Source organism: Pezoporus occidentalis, unplaced genomic scaffold, assembly GCF_034315485.1.
Source record: "Pezoporus occidentalis ecotype Australia unplaced genomic scaffold, CSIRO_AGI_Poc_V1 ctg43, whole genome shotgun sequence".
NCBI classification, from domain to species: domain Eukaryota; kingdom Metazoa; phylum Chordata; class Aves; order Psittaciformes; family Psittacidae; genus Pezoporus; species Pezoporus occidentalis.
The window spans coordinates 1377637-1399405 of NW_026915758.1; the positions used below are offsets into that span (position 1 = coordinate 1377637).

The following is a 21769-nucleotide window of genomic DNA, read 5'->3' on the forward strand; positions in this document are numbered from 1 at the left end:
TAAATTCTGGGAAGGTATAAGCACTTTAAAAACCTAGTACAGTTTAATCTCAACACAACATAACAGAAACTCTTGAAGCTGAGTAGGGTAGACCTTATGAGAGTTCAGAACTGGGGTCTGCAAATCTTCATTCATGCATGGAGTCCTGCCTCCTGTGGTCTGCCCCTGGAGCTCCATGAGTGGTCAGGCAGCTTGAGGAGTGGAGGGCACAAGCAGGCCATGGTGAACAGCCTGAGAGCATCTGAAAGTCAGAATGCCCAACTTTTGAGTTGGTTTGTGGGTTTTTCCCCCCTTTAAATTGGGTGGATGCTTTAAAAAGCAGACATTTCTTCTTTAATTTGTAGCTGTTAATTCATTTATAAACTACATGTGCTTTACGAGTGATTATGCTAATTCACTTAAGACTGTTTAAACCCTCACACTGATTAGCCTAAGCATTCATTTTAACTATATTGTACAAATAAGATATTATCTTAAAAATGTGCCTAACAAAGCTCCATAATCTCAAATATGCTACTTTGCTGAATGCAGCTATTAGCTTTACTGAATTCAGCCACTTTTTAACATTCTGTTTTGGTTTGTATTCATGTATGTCATACAGTGGGACTAGGCTGGTGGAACACATTTAACAGCAAAAATAACCAGTTAAATTTATATTTCATCCAGTCTCCAGGCAAAAGACTTTGTGGGGTCACACTCAGCTCATGCATGCAGAGGAGCAAGCGGGCTGTAACCCTTCTGAGGCAGGCAGAATGGACCTCCTCTCTGCTGTGAATTAGCACAACATGGCCCTGGCCCTGGTTTCTGCTCTGAGGTCTGCCAGGTGCTGCAGGGCTGCAGGCAAATCACTTAGCCCAGCGGGTCTGGTTTTCCCCATCTGCATGGGGTAATGATGCTTAGCTACCTTTGATGTTTACTGATGAGAAGTGCTATCTGAGTCATAGGTGTTGTTATTAAAGGTATCTGGAGTGATGATTTCTTTGGGCAGCTTGATGCTGAAGGTGTCTGAGGCCATTTTGGTCAGGTTCCCCTAGGGTTGTCATAGTATTTTTCTTGATTAAATGATCCAGGGAGTATAAAGAGAAATGAGGATCTGTGCTCTCTCTGTGCTGCTCTGAAAGCAGAAAGGGTATTTTGAGTGATGTGCCTGATGCAGAAAACTTGTTGCCAGCTTGCAGAAGGTCTTCTGGCAGCAGAGTCCCAGGACATGACTCTTCTGGAGGGACAGAGCTCCTGCCTTTCAATTTGGAGAAGGAACAAACCTGGTCTGCTGTCTTCAAGGCAAAATGACACAGCTCTTTGACGTTTTTGTTGGTACACGTTTTAAAAATCTGTTTTAAGATGAATTTAAATTAAGACTCTTTTTGGTTTTGTGTTGCTACATGATCCTGGCAAGCTGTGAAGTCAAGAGTGCCCTTCTTTTGAAAGGGAGCTAAGGATTGTGGTCCCCTCCTGGCTGGCCAGCATCCCAGCCACATTGGTTATGGGGCAAGGCCATGTGTCTCCCCAGCCCCGGAAGAAGCCCCAGTAGTAATGGGGATGGACACTTCTAAGCCTTTCCATCCTGGCCATTTATTTGGGCTCATTCTTCCTCTGTGTGCTGAGCAGTCTCAGCAGCAATTAGAGACAGTTAACTGAGCTCCGGGCTTTGCGCGAAGTAACTGACAAGGTCAGATACTACAGATGGAAAAAATAAAGTCTGAGGTAGACATCTGTATATCTAACACTATAAGATTACTTTAAAAAATGTGCTTTGTGAAAGGAACGCATGGAAGAAGCTATGCTACTTTGCTAAAATGTGATACTTAGAGACTAGTTTGCCCAAATGGGCAACTACTTATACACGTGTGGCCCTGTCAAGCAGAACCCCTGCACTCACCCGTTGGGAATAGTGACACCTGTGCATGCGGGTGCTGACTTTTGCATACTCAGAAGCTGCTTTTAGGGTACATGAGCACAAGCACTCCTCCCTGAACATCTGCAGGTGCGGCTGCATGCAAAGAGACAAAGGGAAGTTGAGGCAATAGTATGTGCCCATCATGGCAAAAAATCATGAGTCACACTTCAGAATATGGTAAGATTCCATATTTTCTGTTTTTTCTCTGAAATGAGGAAGGCCAGAGTTTCAAGGACAGCAGGTAATAAGCTCCAGGAAAGAGGACTGTGAGCTCAGCAAAATGTGGAAGCTGACAACCCTGAGACTTTGCTCCCAAATATCTTGAAACAGCTGCCACTGAACTGCCCACAGCACAGATTTGTCACAGCACAGTCGCGCTCTGTGTCACCGTTGAAGTATAAACCAGGAGACCCTCTTGCTGTCCTTTTAAGAACAGAGAGCAAAACAAAGAGCTGCATAACTTGTGGTGATGCAGCTCCCACCAGGATGGCAGCACCAGTGCAGGGATGTTGCACATCAGCACAGCTTCCCTTGCATGCATGTGCGCAAAGCACAGCCTAAAAATGTGTGCATGCAGGTTCTGCTTTGAGAGAAGGCATGTCAAGCTCAAGCTAGATGTGTAAGGGTTGAACACCTGTCTCACTGCAAAAAGGGTAGTGGTTGCATTTTAGCATTTAAGTATTTAGTGTCATAAGAGTGTGGTTTTTTTAATTCATAGAATCATAGAATAGTTAGGGTTGGAAAGGACCTTAAAATCAACTAGTTCCAACCCCCCTGCCATGGGCAGGGACACCTCACACTAAACCATGTCACCCAAGGCTCTGTTCAACCTGGCCTTGAACACCGCCAGGGATGGAGCATTCACAACTTCGTTGGGCAACCCATTCCAGTGCCTCACCACCCTTACAGTAAAGAATTTCCTCCTTATATCCAATCTAAACTTCCCCTGTTTAAGTTTTAACCTGTTACCCCTTGTCTTATCACTACAGTCCCTAATGAAGAGTCCCTCCCCAGCATCCTTATAGGCCCCCTTCAGATACTGGAAGGAAATGTACGTTAATAAATGTAATTAAGGAGATGTACAGAAGGTATGTTGGATTTTAGGATGGATTAACAAACTAAATCATGAGCCTAAAACCATGCTGCTTTTTCTTCCCTGCCCCTAATTAGGGAAGTGTAAAATCTTACCCAGTTTCTATATGAGAAAAAGTAATACCAAGATCTGCACTTTTGCACAACACTGAAAAGTTTTCATGGTCCTCAGAGGCACAGAGTATTGCAGGGAATCTTACTACTGAAAAGCAGATAGCAACATCTAAAAAAGAAAGATGAGTAAGAAGAGGACCGAGTCTATGATTTAATTGGAATCAATGGGAATTATGCCATTTGCCTTTGGTGGCAGCAGAATCAAAGCTGAAACACCGGCTGTAGTTTATTTTAGATTACTGCTTGTCAGAGTTTAAATTTCAGATATCTCCAGCGGGTTCTTTTAACTGTCTACAATTTATAGCAGCGATATATGTTCTAAATATTTTTTCTCTACCAGAAGATAAGCTGAGCCTGTAAGGTCTGTTCGTGAAACAAAGTCTGCAAATTGTGAACCCAAAGTGGGTGGCTTTAGGATGTGCCTTGGGACCAGGCCTCCAAAGCTGTGTGGATGCAAAGGTAAGAGGTTTGAGTGAGTTGTGCTGCTGAGGATTTCTCAGGTAGAGATATGGAGAGCAGAAGCCAGCTAAGTGGACTGAAGATGGAACAGCCTTCAGAGTAAAAGTCTCAGCAGGTTGTTGGCTGAAGACTGAGCTCTAGGGGTTAGGAACCAGTGTGGAAGATGGATGGGGGAGCCTGATGATGCCAAATAAATCCTTAATCTCTTGGAAAGTGCCACATCGTTGTGAAACAAGCACAGGGGGAAATATCCTCATGTAGTAAAAAAAATAATACCTGAAGCCAAAGAAAGAGGCTTGCAGAAGTCAGTAGGGAAATGGTATCTGTCTTGGATAGATGTAAACTCTTCGGTTTGAGTAGCAGCACTCTTCTTGCTTGCTAATGTATATGATTATCTGGGTAATGAATGAAAAACAGTAATCACTTGATGTTTGAGAACAAACAAAATAGTAAGAAATCCGCATCTTCTGAAGCCCCTACCTGCTTTTTAATACTGGTTAGTGGGAAGAGACAGGCAGAGATCTCTGCAGGAGGTTTAGACAATCAGACAGGGGAAATTAGTGATGGACACTTGAGGCTCCAGGTGATGTGAGGGATAACTTTGGTGTTGGAGGGAGAAGATGAGTTTTAGAAAACGGAATCCAAGAAAAAAGTCATGAATGTTTGGAAAGGGGGAACGTCTGAAGGGCCAGGGCACAAAAGCAGCATCATCTTTGTGAAGGCACATATGGAAGCTGTGAGCATGTGTTGATCTTTGTAAGAGCCTAGCCCGGAATCACTAAAGAAAAGCTAAAAAGAAAAAGGTGAGGTGCATCTTAGAGCAAAAGTTGTGGTTTGAAGAACTTCAAAGTTTTCTGGAGTGCTCCTGCTGTGGGCCATTTTGCCTGACAGGTTTTCACTGAGGCAGAGCATCATAGCTGTGTTTTCTCCCTATCCATTTTTATCTGGTCAGAGGAGAGAAATACCAGACAAGAAATAGGCACTGAGCTCTGCTTCAGTTCTCTCAATAGCTAGGAATAAACTGTTGATCAAGCCTTTGTATTTCAAAGGAATAATGAAAATCCTCACACTCTTCCACTTATAAACTGTCTCACACTGATGTATGTAACTGAAGGTGCCCAGAGCAGAAGCTGACATTATAATAGAAAGCAACTGATAGGCGATTCTCTCTGCTAGAGCAACCAGAGCTGAAAAGGTAATACAACCTCCTATAAGCGAGGACAAATGATGACTGAGATGGGTCTATCCTAATGAACTGTACAACACATGGTCTGCTGTGCCTGGGTCTGATTCTGCATTTCTTGAATATCCTAATGTGCAAATACTGTTGAGAAGAGTTTTGGGCATGTGGGGAATGTGGCTAAGGCTCCACATATAAAAGGTTTTAGCAAATTACTGTGTGAAACACAAAGGCCACCTGGACTTGTGACTACAAAGTAGATTCCAGCGGCAGTGACCAAATGAGGATTTCTTGAATTACTCTGAGTAGGAAAGAGATTTTGCTTTGCGAAAACAAATTAGAAGTTCTGAAGCTGAATGTTAGCAAGACCATTCAGAACAAAAAATAAGAACAGCCTATCTCTGTCAATTGATTTTAATAATGTCATACCAAAGTTTAGAAATAAATCAAACAAAACCCCAAACAAACCAAAGCAAAACATATTGTATTAATTTTTAATTCATTAATGTTATTTGAATGTTATGGGCCTTCTGCTGCATCTCTCTGAGCCACAATCAATAAATGGGATTCATCCCCCAGTTATCTGTACTAGGTACTATCTGTACTTTCTCACTTCAGTGTGATTGGATTGTGTTGAGAAGGCTTTGGACTGATGGGTGCATTCAGATGCTCTTACTGAAACCTCTAAAAAACTAGAATGATTAGCAGTATTGGGACCAAACTGTCTATATTATCTGTTGTTCAGCTTAAAAATTCAGTTTCTCTTTAACGGGTTTTCTCTGTGTGGTTTCACGAAGGATAATTTTTGGAGGAAAGTTACGCAGGATGGGAAAGTGTTCAGGAACAAGACAGATCTCCATGAAGTGAAATTTACCCGTTCAATGTGGACCCAGAGCCTGACAGTTAATTGTGACATACATATCAGCCCAGACGTAAACGCAAAGGAGTTTATTAATGTGGGTGGCATGATTGGCATGACTCAGAAATGGTAGTTAGCATTTTTAAAGTATTACTATTCTGATTAAATTAAGCAGTTTCAATATAGTGGTTCAAACAGACAACATACTTTTTAAAGGTAGGAGACTGAGGCTTATTCAGGCTTGATGACACGCACAGGGTCCCACCGTGAGTTTGATGGATAAGCAGGTGAATTAGAAAACCTAACTTCCATTATAATGCTTTACATTAGATGACAATCCACAACGGAAAGAATGAATGGAGATAAAAAAAAGACAGATGGAGAATGAAAGGAAATGCGCATTAAGTGTTTGAAATAAATATATGCACTGGGCAAGAATGAAGCTAGTAATTGGAACCTTTGCTCACTTTTAAAGATAATTAAGTGTATTTGCTTGCAGTGCATTTAGAATAACAGGCTACTGACAGGGATGATGTGGCCTGTGAGAGAAAGTGAAAGCATTTGCGAAGGGTGTTGCTAAAAGCTATATTTTTCCCTCCATTTTAGAAAGGAATAAGAGGACAGATGGCAGAAATTTCCCAAGGGAGAAAAGAGAATTACTGGTGAAGATCAGGATCAGACCTGCAGTGGTGATCGTGAAATGGAAATGCCTGAAAACTCAATTTCTCAAAGTTGATATAATCCGTGCCTAGGTACCCAGCTTCTCTGAATTCTGAGGCAAATGGGGCAACAGGAGAAAACTGGGAGGTGCTGGATGACTGGTAAGAGTCTAATGTGATGGCCTGGAGAGAATCAAAGCACTTCAAAGTATTGTTAGCTGGGTAGTTTCTATTTTGTGTATGTTTCTGCACGACACTCATCAGTGGCATATCTGAGCACTTCAGTAGCATCAGCCATGTGGTCTTACGTCTCTCAGCCTCTCCTCCTGAGAGAACAAATGTGTCTCGGAGGACCTTGTTTCAGTAGCATTTTTTTGTTATTCTTAGCATATGTATTGTAGAATATTTGTTGCAACAGGGTGGGCTGAGAGAAATGTGTCTGGTGCCTGAACTGGAAAGCTGTAGGTTAGGAAGGAGACTCCACAGTATCAATTGCTCAACAAGGTTGGACTGGAAATTGCTGGACATTTAAGGAGTTTCTCTTGCCTTTCTATAGCAGTTGACCTTATGTCCAGCTGATTTGTGCCTGCTTTCTCCCTACTTTAGTGAAAAAGACCCTTTTCAGACATGACCATCAGACTCCAGCTGTACAGAGGAATGCAGTTCTGTTCCAGTCCCAATCTAACAACCAGATTTTGTGAGAATGTTTTGTTCCTAAGGCTGTGGGAGCTAAATGCCTAAACATCTTTAAAATCTGTGTTGACTTTATGCCAATTTTGTCCATGTAGCAAATGCACAAGGGTGTCCCTGTGCTATTGCATCATTTAGGTAAATACTGTATTATGAAAAGAGACAATAGCCATGTGGAGCAGGCTAGAAAATCTGAAGGGGAGTATAATGAGACAGCTTAAATACTGTGATTTGGTTATTTGTAGACAGGATGATTGCGTGAGAAATAGCAAAGAGAATCTGTTTGGTTGACTTCTCTGAGGAAATGTAAAGAATTTCAGCGTATTGATATTGTGATTAAATTCTAAGTTATGAACCTTGCAGAACAACTGGATATTATAAACGTAACACAGGGTGATCAAGCTTATTCAGTGCTGAAAAGCAGGTTCCTAGTTTTAGGGAGCCTCTTCCAGACCGGCATCCAAAGTGTTATGATCAGAACTGATCCTTTCTGTTTCTTCTTAGTGGATGTCACAGAGACTTGCCAGGGGAGGTGTGAGCTCGGGGAGGTGTGAGCTCCAGGAGGTGCTCAAAAAGTACTTTGTTTTCCATGTTGTTGGTAATGACTGTTCCTTTTACATAAAATCATTTTGTCTGATGACAACTGAAGTGATGATGGGCTTGACAATAATCTTGCTAGATCTTGCTTGGACTGCACTGGAAGAGTTAGTGTCCAAAGTAAGAACAATTTTTGGACAACTAAAAAAAGCCAGAGTATTTTTAGCTGGAACTAACAAGTTACTAGCGCTGACCACTAAGTGTGTCAGAGACACATAGGCACTTCTGGATTTCATATAGCCTCACTTCTATCTCTCAGAATTTGTAATTTTCTTTAACAAGGAGCAATTTTCTCTGACATTAGGAAACAAGTTGGAATGTCTATTGTGCCTTATTTTTATATTATTACTAAGTCTAACTTATAAATATTGGGGTTATAATATACAGCGTGTTATCCTCATTCACAAGATCTGAGTACTGATGCAAAAAGTCACTTGCCCTGAAAGTATACCTGATGTTGCCCACAATGGATATCTCTTTGAGAGGAAGAATAGATGGAGAAGATGTCATGTATGGTTGATGTTGATTGAAGCTATGTTTGTGCCAAGTACAGTAAAGAAATTGTTCAGTACTTACCTTCCTTTTGAAAATATTACTATTGTAAAAGTACCAACATACCCACATGTGTCAATAATCTCTCGTGCAAACATCAGCTGGGGAAATTCATTCTGCCCAGCATGTATGTAAGTAAGCAGTGCCTCTTAACTTTGGTGCACATCATCCTCCTGTGTTCTGTATGAGTGTCAGCTGTTCCTGTGGTCACATTGCTGACACTTCTAACTTGATCTGTGTGTGTTTCATCAAGGGACCTCACTAGGCAGTGCTTCTGGATAAAGTTTTACCCAAAGACACTCCCATGCTGGAGGTTAGGTGAGGACATTAGGCCCAGCTGTGAGCTGCATGTGACACATAAGGTTCACAAGCCTAGGAGTAGCCCTTGCAGGTTTTGCCATGCACTTCAGAAGCTGAGCTCCTTCCTGCCCGTGTGTTGCTCACAGTGCTTAGTGGTTTAGTGCCACCCTTTGCACGGGCCTTCCCCGGCCCCTTTCCCAGCAGTGGTGGGGAGGAGAGTTTGTGCTCACACAGCATCTAAGTCCAGATCAGAGGTGTAGCTCGCCTGAGTAGGATGCAGGTGGTGGAGTGGGAGTGTGCAGTCACTTGCAGTCGTGCTGGGTGACAGCTAACCAAGACGGCTTCCTGCTCCCACGCACAGGGCCCAGCAGAAGGGTTTTTCTGTTCTCGCTTGCTGTCAAGATGTGCAGCAGGCTCTCGGTCGGAGAGGGTGGGATGAGGTCACATCCTCTGTACTATATCAGAATGGGAGTGATGAGCATCTCCCATCTCAGTGCACGAGGAGTCAGCCTCCAGAGAGGCTTGGTGGCAGTGGCAGTGCTTGGTGTGCTTCTGAGGAGGAAGTTCACTTTGTCCAGGCTTATTTCTTACACCAAATACAGACCAAAGGTACATGTTGGTCTACACCAGCAGTGAATTTACCAGTGGCGTTTTCATCCTTCAGTTATTTAAACCATGTTCTTATGAATGATCAGTGTGAAGTGGGCTGTGAGGAAGAAAATTCTGTCTCAGTTCAGTGTTAGGTATTCTGTGTGCTTTAAATCAGCTGTATATAAAATGGTCAAGCTCTTTCTCATGCCATGGCAGGACTTTAGTTTCTCCTTGATTAGATATGGTGTCTGGCTTAATGTGGGCTGGCTGGTTGAGTAGACCTGGTTATTGTATTTACTTGTGTAGTAATTATGATTGATACCCATTGAAATCTCAGCAAGAGTTGAACGAAATTTAATCTACTGCAGACAAAGGTCCTGCTTTGTATGGTGCTCTGCACAGTGGTCCATCACTGGGACTCCTCAGTGCACTGGTAATAAAAATAATAAGTAATAAAGCTATAGTTGATAATAGTTTAGTGAGGATGTGTCGTTTGAATTGAGGTTTACAGGAACAGATCCTCACCACATCTTGCCTGCCTTTTCAAGGAAATCTTAAAGACACTTTTTTTTTCTCTCTTACATCTATGTCCTTTTTATACCTGTGAGTCTGTGTACATTGTGTATTGTGAGCCTCTTTCTGAGCTGCAACTTCTACTATGGATAGAGTACTGGTAGGGGTAGTAAATAGGAACTAAATTTATATTCTTCTATTTTGCTTTTTTTTTCCCTTTCCTTTTTAATATTTTTTTTTTTTCCTGGGAGAGGGAAAGCAGTTTACATGTTATACTTCTTGATCCTAAAGCAAAGGAAATGTGGTTAATACTAAAATTGGCTTCATGGCTCCAGTTTTTTCAGCTCAGAGCCACCTGCCTCTAATCAAACTGTCCAATTACAAGAAACAATTGTTTTCTTGCTTTCTGTTAAGTGCAGAAATTCATCCACAAAGGACTTTTTACTAAATGTTGCTTTTAACAAAACCGCTTTCACAATTTGTTTGAAATGTGCTGATGTTTATGTCCAGCATACATGTTAAAATTCGAACATATGGTCACCAAGATCCACACAAGTTCATTCACAAAATAGTAATATTTATGTAAACCGATTGTAAGGTTTGGGAATCTCTAATGTATTGGGAGCAACACAGTGGACATTAATAGAGTTTCAGTATTATTGTGGTAAGCTGAGAATCAGGCCCTGACCTATAATTATCACGTTCATGAAGAGCACTGATAATACAGAAGGGAAATTCGTCTCCCTAGATATGCTTCCTTAATGTGAGACAATGACTTCAGGCTGTTTCTGAGCTGCAAATCATCCAGGTGAAGCCTGGCTGGAGTGGAACAAAGCAAAATAAAAAGCAGAGTAAGAGGATCCAGCTTTGGTTAACAATGCTCTCCTTGCGAAACTAGATCTCAAACCAAATTATAGCTTTAACACACAGTCAGTCCTACGGAAATACGTGAGTTCACATGGAGAAAGTGAATACACAGCTTGTCCCCTCTCATTTTAGCAATGATGTTTACATGTCTTCACCTAACAACTGCTTTTTATCTGCAAAGAAACAGACTGATAAGGAAAATAAGAGCAAAACCCGCTATAATTTAGGAGCTTGCCGATTACACTAAAAGTATTTGATCACCTCACAAACTCTGTATGGAATAAAACTGACTAAGCACGAGTCCAATGATCCTAGTTAACAGGCCTGTGTAAAAAGACATTTAAAACACCATAAAATTTCCTTGAGAAGCATAAGACAGTTACTGGAAGCTATCAGTACAGGAAACATGAGGAGCTACTATACTCTGTCTCATAACATGAGAAGGTGGGGGGTATTCTGTGAAATTGACAGTCAATAAATGCAAAACAGATAAATGAGTAACTTGTAGGTATTAACTATTAAGCCACCAGCATGTGGAATTAATTTCCATAGGAAATCTATGTTAAACTGCAGCACAGTTGGCAGCATTGCTACAGCCGTGTTGAAAGGGGTGATGTACTAAAAACTACTTTTGGTTTTCAAAATATGTTTAATGTGTGTCTGTGTGCTCACATACAACTTGCAGCTCTCCTAACTGGATCAGTAGAATGTGATTTCCTGTTAGTTGAATCAAAGAGGTGGTATCTGGTATACACTAGAAAAAGCTTTGGAAATTGTACATAATGCACTATATAAGATTTTCTCTTTGTCCTCATAACTGTACTTGTCTATGCCTCTTTTTTTTTTTTTTCCCCCACATTTTCCTATTTTTCTGCCCTGTAAATCAAGATCAAGAAGGGAACAATGCTGGAGATTTCTATGTTGGCTGGCTTGTACTGTTCAGCAACTTTTTGTTTGTGTGCTGAAGTGGGGGTTGGGGAATATATCACTTTATTCCTGTTATTTCCAAGACTGCTTTAGTCACACTTGAATGGTTAATCTTCCTGCATTTATATGGATAGTGCAGTGGAATATAAGATAAGAATAAAAATTCAGTAAGTATAGAACAAAACTCCATTGCTTTTAAAAGAGAATAAAAGACTAACCTAACACAAAGCAAATGTTGCTTGCAGTGCAGTAAAACCCAGACAAAACCTGAAATGCTCTATAAAAAGGGTGCCAGCATGTTTACCAGTTGTTATTCCTATGGCATGGATGATTGTTTCGTTTTAGTGTGTAACCTGTTATTTATTACAGTGTCCATCAGCATAGTAACATCTATTCTTCATATATTGGGTACAGAAATATTTTATATATGTTAACCAAACAGTGTGAACAAATACAGCTTAGCTCCAGAGACCTGAGAAGCCAAGCTAATACCCTAAGTGACAAGTGTTCAGGTTTAGTGGAAAGCAGGTTAAGAAGAGATGGATTTCCCAGCACCCTAAATATTGTGGTTTGTGCCTATGTCTGTTACTAAAATGAGATAAAAAGTTTCATCCTCAGTCCTGGGTAATGTGGAGAAGAGGATTTGGTGAGCACAGGAGGTTCGGAGCAGTGGAGAATGTTGCCTGAAGATTCTTCATATATGTGAAAAGAAACAGAGGCATGTATGTTCTGTATGTTCCATATGTATAGGTCTGCATGGAGCTGTGAGAGTTATAAGAAGCTGGAATAGTGGAGATGAGGGTAATGGGAAAGACTGTTGTTAGTGGGTTGTGATGCAAGGATGAGGGGTATGGGTATAGAAGGTGTCCTGGCATAGACACTGGAAATGCTGGGAACTGGCAGAAAAAAAAATGTCATACAGTGATAATTCCATCATTACAAAACCTTGTCCCTTGTTATAAATTGACCCTGTTTTTCCTGCTGAAACAGGGAAAGGTTGTCCTCTGTTTTCCAAGTTTCCTTTCATACATTCCACTTGAATGATCATCCACTGTTGGTGTCTTGCTTTCCAGTTTGAAACGTGGTCTTCCTGCCAGATATGTGTGTACACACATCTGCATGCATAGAGGGCTACTGCCTCCAGTGGCTTGACCATCTTAGTGTGTTTGAGTGCATGGTCAAGATCAGGGAACAAAATAGGAATGGTATGCTTAAAGAAAGAAAGAAGGGTGAAAACAGAATTTCAAAGCATTGGAGGTTGTGCAGGCCCTAAAGTGACACTTCCCCTACAGAAACGTATGCTGCAAATCCTGCACGCCTGATGGCAGTGAGGCCTTTCTCTGCTCCATGGTGGGCAGTGGCCAGTAGGCAATGTGAGAATTGAAACAGAGACCAGTGAAAGCCTCATCCTGCTGTGGGGACTCCCCGAGGAGGAAGAAGGTCTTGCACATCAGAAGGAGCTCTTCTCTAGCATTTTTGCTATTTTCAGTTGTTTCAGGTTCTGGTGCATAAACCTTCCAATGTGCAACACTGGAAGGATCTAAATTACACAGTCTACCTACACACAAGGAATATGCTCATTGTTATGGTTTCGCACCCTTCAGCTCACTCTGGGATTATCCCTGGGCAATGAAATTTTTGTATGAAAGAAAGAGGCACACATGGATTGCCTGGCTGCCATCTTTGCTTCCTGCCCTTCACACCCCATCTTACTGCATTTTTCCCACATCTGTCATTAACTAGAATCATGTTTTGCTGTGGGGCTTGCAATTCATTTAGCCCTGTAGCAATAAAAGCCTGGAGTTTAAATCTGCATGTCTAACTTTCCCTTTTGGAAAAAAAAATGGTGAAAGAAAAGGACTTTTAATGTATATGTCACAATATTTATTTATGTAGGAATGTCCAGTATCCTGCAAGAACTGACCCAAGGTCGAGCAAGTCCAACAGACAGCAGGTGCCCCCAGATGGTTTCAGAAGAAGATGCAAGAAACGTGACCTTGAATGCAGTACAGAACACTGGCTGAAGTATCACAGTGTTAACAAACTATTAACAAAGACTGGCCATATGATTTTAATTGGGTAATTGCCACACTACTACTCCCAGTGACACAACTTTGGAAGAGGCTGTCATAGAAAGCAGTGACCTTTCTTTTGAACTAAAAGCAAGACCTATTGGTCAGTCATCCCTGTGGCAATTCCCTTGTGAGTCAGAACGGTGTTTGGTGTTGTACTTAACTGTATTGGTCAAAACTGTAATGAGCAAATGTAGTCTTTTTATTCTGGTCACAGTGCAAGTAGTTTCTAGAAAGAGACAGCCTGCAAGATTATTGATACTGGTCACGTGGCTGTTTGAGTGGGTAGCTGAAACATTTTAAGTAACCAAAAATAATAGTAGGAACATACGATAGCTTTTTGTTATGATTTCTATTTCATAGGACAGTCTTTAGCTTGTTATTCATGCCGAAATTCATTACTTTCAGGACTCACAAATATATTTTGTGACTATCTAACAGCTTGTCTGCATGTTGGAACACAACCTCACAAATAGCAGCACAGAAGCATTCGCAAAATTAATTTAATTAGTATTCTACCAGCTAGGGAACTTAACTGCTGTGAATAGGTGTTGCACAGGCAGTGTAGTTTAATGGTTCCTGGGGTATTTTGACTCAGGACTCCACAACCTATTTTCTCAGCCTCTATGTTGTGGAAAGAGGGTCACAAAATCTTTCAGTCTGCCCACCTGTAAAATGGTATGCATATATTTAGATAGCTTAACTAAAAATGGTAGCATGCATTAAAATATTTGGATGAAACTGCTTTACAATGTAAGCACAAGGTATTATTATAAGAAGCATTATTACATTATCAGCAGTGTGTCTTGCAATGAAAAGCCATGAACTTCTGGCTTTAGCAGCTGGGTTGTGTGTTTTGTTTTTTGTTTGTTTGTTTGTTTTTATTTTTGTTTTAGCATAAGAATTCAAGAAATCTAAAATAGACAAAATAAGGACACGTAAAACAAATAACAGTGATGTTAACTTTATTAAAAAGCTTCTTTGTGGTATCAGGCAGGAAGTGAAACTGCTTTCAAACTGCAAATATTTCTCAATCATTTCATGCACCAGCAATCTTTGTAATAGGTTTTCTGTTGGTTTTTGCAAAATGTTCAGATGAGCAGATAAAAGTTCAGATGCAAGGGAAAAGGCAGTCATTTTTCTTGGATTTCACTATCCATATATTTCATTCCATGATTCAGAGTGACCTTAGAGTCTGTCTCGAAGAACAGGTGTGCACACTGAAAGTTTGAGCCCTAGCTATTTTTATAGGGTCATTCCTTTTTATAAACCAGCAGAGCTATATGCTAGCAGCCAGCTAACTGGCTTTGGGTGTTGACTCATGCTTGGTGACAGGGTTCAGTCAGAGACAGCTGAAGTAGAAATGGCTCCCAGCTATCTTCCACACCCTCCACTGGGGATGCTGCCTGGCCACAGGGCTGGCTGAATGGGATGTGTGCCTGCACCCCAGCCAGGAAAGCTTATAGCCTTTTCTACTCATGTGAGCTCCTGCAGATTTTAGGCTGTAAACCCTGCTGACTCAAGGGGGGATACTTGTTCTGTTAAAGTGTCCCTGAGATGGCAGTTTCCAACAGAGGGACAGAGGCAACAACTGTCAACAGTAAATGCTTCATCCATCCCAGTTAAATCTGCCAGTGAATGTGAATCAACACTTCTAGGTTTTGTGCTACTTGGAACTACCTTTCTGGCTCTAAGTATGATGCTATGTTGATCCTAAAGCATCAAGTACAAAAGTATCGAGCACTTAGAGATCCTAAATGTCCTTACTCAGTGAATTAATAGGGCTTGAGAGCACTTCAAGAAAACTTCAATTAAAACTGTTGTTTGACAGAAAAATAGTTGTTTCATTAAAAAAGGTGAGCTAGAAAACTGAAACTTTAACTAGCTTATTCACTGCTGCACCTGGGTCAGACTCAGAAAGCACATGAACTAGTCTTAATTAGATATCTCTTGACTCAGTAATTCTTGCTAAAAATGCTGTGTGTAGGGGGCATCTAGAAGAGCAGCAGGTGTTGTGGTAGATTTTACTTGTCTAATCTTGCAGTTTCTAGACACCATCACCCCAGTTTCTTTATTTATTTAACAAGCAAAGGTTTATTCTTGCTGTACAAAAATGGAAATAAAAAGGTAGAAAAAGCGCATACAATTAAAAAGTTCCAAGGTGATTCTATTTCACAGTGTTCAAAAGTGATCTATTTTGAACATTTATGGGATTACATCTCAGTCAGATGTCTGAATTTTGACAAATTGAGCTCTTGGTAAATTGAGAAAATTTGCAGACCTTTTCTGAGGATGAAAACACTTTAATTTTTAAAAGAAAATATATGCTAACAGTGTCTACCAGGTCTAGACACTGGCCTGAGACTTGGGAGACCTGGATTCAGTTCTCTGTTCATTGTATGGTTTTCAACATATCACACAGTTTTCTGCTGCCTCACTTTGGCTTCTGTAAAACAGGGGTGTTGTGTTTATCTTGCAGAGTGTATTGTGGAGATCAGTACATTGAAAAGTGAGACGTGCTCAGCGTGGTTGTATAGGACAGTGAAAAGCCTGAAGGCTGTACATTTGTTGTTACCTGGGTTCCTATTCTTGGCATTTTGCTTTGCCAAATGGGAAAATCACAGAATTCTTTATAATCGCAGCAATTTGCAGTTCCTGCTCTGAGTGCTCCAAAGCCTGTAAAGTTTTATTAGAATCTTTGCAGTGATTTCATATACTTTGTGTTGGACTTTAATGACCTCAGGACCTATATGGATCAATATATTGTTGTGTGCCGAACATTCATTAGATATTATGAACTTATTTGATATGAGCAAATTTAACAAGAACGACATTAACAGACAGAAAAGTGTTTAATACCTAAAAGAGATTGTTCTATTTGCTCCACTTGCTCCTCAAAACTTTTAGATAGCTAACAATAGTAATGTAAAGCCTGCCAATACCCTGCTGCATTACAGGAGGTCAAACAGACCCCTCAGTATCACATGTGATACCATTCATAGGACAAGACAACTAAAAGGAGGGGTGGACTCTCTTCAGGCCTTGAAGGGAGTACTGGGTGCAGGCTGTGCTCTGAATGTTCCAGGAGCTTTGACTCATTATTGTTAGTGCACTGTTTGCACAGCATTTGTGAATGCTGTAGAAATGTTTATAAACAAGTGTCAGATAACGGAAGTACTTGATGAGCTCTGTAGTCGCACAAGCTGCAGATCAAGAGGCACTGATGATGATGGGAATGACTATGAGATCCAGCCTGACCACCTCTTAGAACTTATTCTTCTCGTCATCCTGCTATGTACTGCTGTGAAGAACCAGCCTCCATCTCCTTGATAACCTTTCCATAAGAATGGGGGGCTGCTGTTAGTGCCCTCAAAGCCATCTCTTCTTCAGGTTGAACAAGCCCACCTAGCTCAGCCTCTGCTTACTGGGCAACTGCTCCAGCTGTGGTGTCCTGCTCAGCACCTCACTCTGGTTTGTTGGTATGCTGCTTCTCTGTCATTTACAGGAAGAATTACAGGTAAAAGCCTAAATCCTTCAAATAAAAAAAAAAAAAATAATCTATGGGAAATTTCAGTTTCCCCTGTAGAAAACTGTTTCCATTTCAAATGTGGTCCCTGCAGCGTGGAGGCAATGAGCTGCAGGGCTTCCGGCCTCACTGGCTCTGCAGCATTGCAGCCGCGGTTGGGGCTGATTGTCAGCTGTTGTTGCCAAGGGTCTCACTCAGTTCCAGGACTGCTGAAACATTACTCCGGAGCTTCCAAAATGAGGTACTGTGTAATTTCAGGGAGGAGAATTTCCAAAACTGCAACATTTTCTTCTCTGAATTGACTTCTCCTTCAGTTCCCTTTTTTGTTTCCATCCCCCTGAAGTAATTTGCTTCAGAATTGACTTTGCGTAAGGCACAGGCTGAACCTAGGAATCCTTTTATTTTAATTTACCTAGAGGACTGTGGGAAATGGGCAAGAGACCCTGTCATTAGTGAGGTGTTTGTTTAACAGAACAAAACTATTTCCCTCTTTACTGTAGACTTCAGATTCTGAACAATTATTAACTTGTAGCCTTCCCTCTTCCTTCCTTCCTTTTCTCTTTATAGTTGGACCTAAGGTTTAGCATTTCTCTCTTATCTGCTGCTTTCAACATGTTAACAGTGAATTTTTGTGGGATTGCAGAGGCAAAAAGCAGAGGATGTTCCAGAGGGGATGTTAAAGTAACAGTAATATAATTAGTTATTGGTTTTTATTAGCAGTTGTTCCATTATAGATACAATCCTAATTTTTCACATGCAGGTAAACTCAGTTTCCTGGGCGAGCTTGAGAGGGGACTGTGTTGCTGGTTCACCATCTGAACCAGCCTCCTTTCCTTCTCTGACCTTCCCTGCTCTATCACCAGGCCAGCAGATGTTTGGACTTTGGGGTGACTGTCTGAGGTACGTGATGTTATAAGAAAAGCTGTAGATTTCTGCCTGGTATGGCTTTGTGTTAAGAAAATGAGACAAAAGGGCTAGTAAATTTCATTCAGCCACAGAAGGTGCCTCACAGTTTGAGGTTCAGCTGGTGGACTTCGTGCCACTGGAGGTTGTAAATATGAATGCTGTGCTGGATTGAAAAGGGCCTAGAAAATGTTATGAGCAGTTGTAGCATTTGAAGTAATAAGACAGGCTTAATTAAATCTCATATTTCAGGACATTGGCTAGTCTCTGTAGGGATCAGGAAGGATTTTCCCTTATTCATAAACAGCATTTTGTAATTGGCCAGGTGCATTATGGGGTGTTTTTCTCTAAATCTGAGGCAGTGATTAAATGCCTCTGCTAGGAGCGTGATGCTGGACACGAATGATTGACTAATGTGGCATGGCAGATTTGTCCTTCCTTTAGATTGTCTATTGCTTTCCCTTGTGATTTTTTATTGTGATTCTTGCGATATTTCATGTTTTTCTAGCTCCTGGATGAAGGTAATGGCATTGAGAATCTTGGCCCTCACCAGCATGCTAATTTTTTAGCTCTTTTATCAGTACAGTAAGGTTTGGAAACTTGACCCAAACTTTTGAAATAGGAGAAAATCCAGGCCATATTTTACTGCATTGTATATTGGTTGCTAATACTGTCCTTGCATGGCCGAACTCAGAGCAACTACGTAATCTAAAAATGAATCAAGTGGGATAATGCTGCTGACCTTTGAAGTACTCTGAGAGATGGATAAGGTGGTTTGTATGTTCTTCATGGCTGCACTAGTTGCAACTACAAAACCCTTTCTACCCAGACATTGAGTGTTCATGTCATTGGCGGCCTAGAAACCCTTTTTTTTTTAGGGGGGTGGGGTGGTTGAGAGATGAATCTAGGTACGAAGCTAGATGTTTATGTATGCCTGCTTAACTCCTACCTGGTGTATGATCCAGCTTCCTGGAGACTTATGTTGCTGCAAAGATCTCCCACATTCTTGAAGTCCTTACTTGGTCATGCAAAGGATACAGGCATCTGAAACAGTGGTTTACTTGATGCAGGACAGACCTGAAGTGTTGGATTTTGGCCAGGATGTGCCTGCAGATGCATTCTGTTATCCTGGTGGGAAATGCCGGGGGCACCAGCTGAGAGCTTATCTACCACTGAGTAGAAGACACCTGTAGCTGGCACACCATGTGTTTCTGATGGCTGTGTACAGATGCACAACCTTTTAGAGATTTGTACTTGGAGCAGCCACCAGTTATATCCATCAACCAGCTGCCTGTGGTACCAAGGAATGGGAAAGGTCATTTTACTGGGGTAGGAGAATGTGGAAGAGGATTCGGAGGAAACTTGACCAGCCTGTTGTATCTTGCCTGGTTGAACGAGGTACATTAAAAGCAATCAAATTCCCGTTCTGTATTTGTACAGAAAGGCCGAGATTGCTTTAATTAAGAGACTGTTTTTTTTAGAAGACTTCTCTCTAAAATCCTTTATAAAAGATTTACAAATCACTAAGATTGCTACTAGCTGCAACTAGATCATTGTTCACAGTGAACTAGGAGCAAAAATATGTACAGTATAAAATATGTACAGTACTGGCTTAAGTAAGGAAGGGCCAGCCTCTACCCTGAAGCGCTTACAGTTACTGTCCAGCATATGTATTGGGTGATGCAGGGAATATGAAAATGATCCCCAATTAGTTCAGTGTGGAACCTTCTGATAATGTTTTAATAATATGGACTTGATGCAAAAATTTAGCTTTCTTCTCAATAATTGCTGCTTGTGACAAGTTTAATATGTATTTGTCGAGTATGTTGCAGTACTGGCACATGAGCAGAATGTTAAGGGGTTATGTATGTATGAAAGGGGTTTCACCTGCATGTTGACTTCTAATTACTTTTTTAAATGCTGAACAATGAGGTCTATTCTAAATTAAAATAAGAAGATGGGTTATTCCTCCAGAGTGATAGTGGTAAAAAATTTATTTTGTATTAATTTCTTCTTAACTGTTTGCAAGACAACAACATAGTGAAACATTTAGAAATGTGCAGAAATCAAAACTGCATTGACTTGCTTGGTGCTTGCAGGTCTTTGTGAAGTAAATTTGCAGTGTATAAAAAAATTCTTTGCAGAATTTGCAGAAGCAGTCCAGTGTGCATATACACCTGTGTTTTAGTCAAATTATTTTTAAGGGAAAGTAAGTGAAGAAAAAATATTAATAACACCCAAAGCCAGTGCAAAATAGTTTCAGTTTCCTGAATAGGGCACCTACATGTGAATCATCATATTTTCACTGTCAGAAGAACTTGAGTGGTTTTTCCTCAGGGTAACAAAGGTACATGTCAACTGTCTGAATACAAAAGCTTAGTGAAGACAGCACACATTTGTTTTTACCATGAGGTAAACTCCCTCAGGTCAACCCCAGGCAGGGGTACAACACTCTTCTTGGCAGGTCACCTCATGGTAAAACTTGTAGTGCCTCATCGTCACTATTTTTTTACCTCAAGGTAGCTGACGTGTGTTAGCTACCCTGCAGTGAAAGTGTAGCCTCTGTCAGCAAGCATCAGCCCTTAGATGCGTACGTGCAGGCCAACACTGTGCTCCTTGACTGTCCCCAGGTGTGACAGCCTGTATCTTTGCCTACCCCATCTTTTTCTTCCTCTCCAGTGCTCTTCATGTCACAGAGTAAGTTCAGCATTCCTTGTGAATTCATTTCAACACACTTCTTTCACCAGATCTGGCTCATAGAAAGTTCTCAGGCTGTCAGAGGGGCCCTTTTAACCAGTTTTGGAAGGATGTAATGTTAGAAATCACCATGTGGTGTGTATTCTGGAGCCCTGAATGTGGCACTGAGATCTCCTTGCATCATGCTTTTCCCCCTGTGGGCTCTTTCTAGGCTCCTCTCCAATCTACTGCTTCTTTAAGCATTCCTGCTGCCTGCAGTTTTACCCTCTTATGCTTGGAGTTTTCTTCTCTACCAGGAAGTAGGGACTTGTTATCTCCCTCTCTCACCTCCCTCTCATTTGCGGAAGGTCCCTTGTTCCTGTGCTAGGAGCTGGGAATACTTTTCCTTCACACCAGTCTTATCTCCCAGGCAGAGCAAAAAGAAGTAAATTACCCAGTTGCCCACAGTTTAACTGTGATGGGGTGAGAAGCAGATGGTTAATAGCAATTGTTATTTTTCTTTTCAGCCATTGCAGGGGGAAATAAAGGTATTGGTTTGGCTGGGGAGAGGTGAGGAATGGCACACATCCTGCACTTTTGTCTTTGGGTGAATGGATTGTCATCAAAATCATATGGTCTGTGCTTTGATTTGTAGAACCTCTCCTGAACACTGGGCTTGCCTGGAGATAACATTCAGAAATTCCCATATTACAGGCAGACAGATGAATGCCCTCAAGCTGAAAGCAAGACCTTGCTTGACTCAGAAAACTAATGTCATTTTCCTGGTATTGTTATTGATGGCAGTGTTATACTCCTGTGTATCTGAACATGACAGCAATTACAGCATGGGTAGGTGCTTATAATCAGCTGTGATAGTGTTTATTTTAGAAGTCAAGTGAATTGCTAGAAACCTGCTTGCTGAATGATTTTATCAGGGAAAACCATTGCCTTACAGCTATGTAAACTTACAGACAACCAGAAAATGATGCAGTACCAAGGCATCACAACACCTTATATACATTCTGTGTCCAAGGTATGGAGAACCTCTCAATTCAGTTTTTATTTGAGCATGCTGTTTGCTTGCCTACTACTCTTTTTCACTTCTGTCCTAATTTTCTTGCCCTTGCTGAGAAATTGTGTTTTCTCATCTCCTCTTCCCCTACAACACAAAACATCTATTATTCCAGTATACCTCTGCCACCACTCTATGTTCCTGTTATTCTTCAGTATTGGTCATTGTCTTCTCCTGTCACAAAGCTTTAGCTGCAATGGACCAGAGTATTCTGGTCAAGTCT

General features: G+C 41.1%; 1 long non-coding RNA gene across 1 annotated transcript in view; it reads left to right on the plus strand.

The window, feature by feature from the left end:
- The window catches only part of LOC134171924 (uncharacterized), a 189132-nt gene that overhangs the window by 93178 nt on the left and 74185 nt on the right, over nucleotides 1–21769 (plus strand). The window contains exon 8 of the long non-coding RNA XR_009967773.1: nucleotides 6212–6422. This is a non-coding gene — a long non-coding RNA (uncharacterized LOC134171924). The remainder of the gene's footprint in view (nucleotides 1–6211; nucleotides 6423–21769) is intronic.